The 1,516-nt window shown below is 36.9% G+C and overlaps 1 non-coding gene across 1 annotated transcript; it reads left to right on the top strand.

Moving 5' to 3' along the window:
• Window positions 1–325: 325 nt before the first annotated feature.
• LOC128287564 (small nucleolar RNA R71) lies at window positions 326–432 on the top strand. Its single transcript, XR_008278264.1, has one exon. It is a non-coding gene; the product is annotated as a small nucleolar RNA R71 (small nucleolar RNA).
• Window positions 433–1,516: the final 1,084 nt, after the last annotated feature.

Genomic DNA, 1,516 nt, shown 5'->3' on the forward strand with positions numbered 1-1,516 from the left:
AGTTCACCTGTACCAACATCAATTATTGTTTCCTCACTCACATGAAGTATGAGTTCACCTGTACAAACCGTTAATCTTTTTATTTAAGAGTTCTACCTAGTTAGATAGCATAGTAACCGCATCGAGGTTGAAAACACCGGCTACTTTCGTCGGCTTTGTTCTCATGACTTGCCACTGATAGTTATTTAGTGACATCTCTTCAATAAATTCGTAAGCCACTTCAGGTGTTTTGTTATTGATAGTCCCACCAGCAGCTGCGTCGATAAGTTGCCTTGTTGAGGGGTTCACACTGTTGTAAAACGTTTGAACCTGCAACTATAAAGGTAACCCATGGTGAGGGCACCTTCTCAATAGGTCCTTGTATCTCTCCCATGCATCTTAGAGTGTCTCTAGATCCATCTCCACAAAAGAAGAGATATCATTCCTCAATTTAGCCATTTTAGCCAGCAGAAAATATTTAAGTAAAAATTTTTCAGTCATTTGTTCCCAAATAGTGATTGACCCTTGTGGTAACGAGTTCAACCACTATTTAGCTTTGTTCCTCAATGAAAAGGGAAACAACCGAAGGTGAATGGAATCATCAGAAATTCTATTGATTTTAAAAGTGTCTCAAAACTCTAGGAAATTCGCCAAATGAGCGTTTGGGTCCTCGTCCTGCAAACCATCAAACTGAACAAACTGTTGTATCACTTGAATTGTGTTAGGTTTCAATTCAAAATTATTTGCAGCAATAGCAGGTCTAACTATACTTAACTCAGTTCCTGTTAGATTAGGTTTAGCATAATCATATATAGTGCGTGGAGCAGGATTCTGATTTACTGGATCAGCAGCAATCGCAGGAGGTAGCGAATTTTCCTGATTTTTAGCCATCTCCTCGGTTGTGGTGTGAATGTCATCCTCTTGCTCTTCCTCTCTGTATCTTAGGCTTCGCCTTATTTCTCTTCGATTTTTGTGAGCTGTGCGATCGATCTCACTATTAAAAAGTAATGGTCCCGACAGGTTTCTTCTAGTCATACACTATAAAAACCTACCAGAAGCGGATAAACGAAAAATTAGAAAAGAAAATAAAATTTTAAATTGCAATAAAAATAAGAATGGCTAAAGTAATAAAAATCGAGTGTTCTTAATATCTTAGTTCCCCAACAACGGCGCCAAAAACTTGATATGATGTGAATCGTGATAAGTTTCATAATTTATGAATATCCGTTCTTGAAAACTAACTATTATCATGACAAAGGCAAGCGCACCTTATCGAACAGTAGTATAGCTTATGGTAAGACCGGGATGTCGAACCCAAAGGAACTAAAGTACTAGTATTAACTTTCTTTTTATTATCTAGCCTAAAAATAATGGGGGTTTGTTTTATCTAAACTAATTACTAAACTAAGAATGCACAGAAAGTAAATTGGGGAAATAACTTTTGGGAAAACTGAATGATTTGGACAATACCTAAGGGAAAATTCCACCTAGACTTCACTTGTTATTGACTCTGAATCAGACGATTTATTCACTTGAC

The sequence above is a fragment of the Gossypium arboreum genome, chromosome 13, assembly GCF_025698485.1.
Source record: "Gossypium arboreum isolate Shixiya-1 chromosome 13, ASM2569848v2, whole genome shotgun sequence".
Taxonomy (NCBI): domain Eukaryota; kingdom Viridiplantae; phylum Streptophyta; class Magnoliopsida; order Malvales; family Malvaceae; genus Gossypium; species Gossypium arboreum.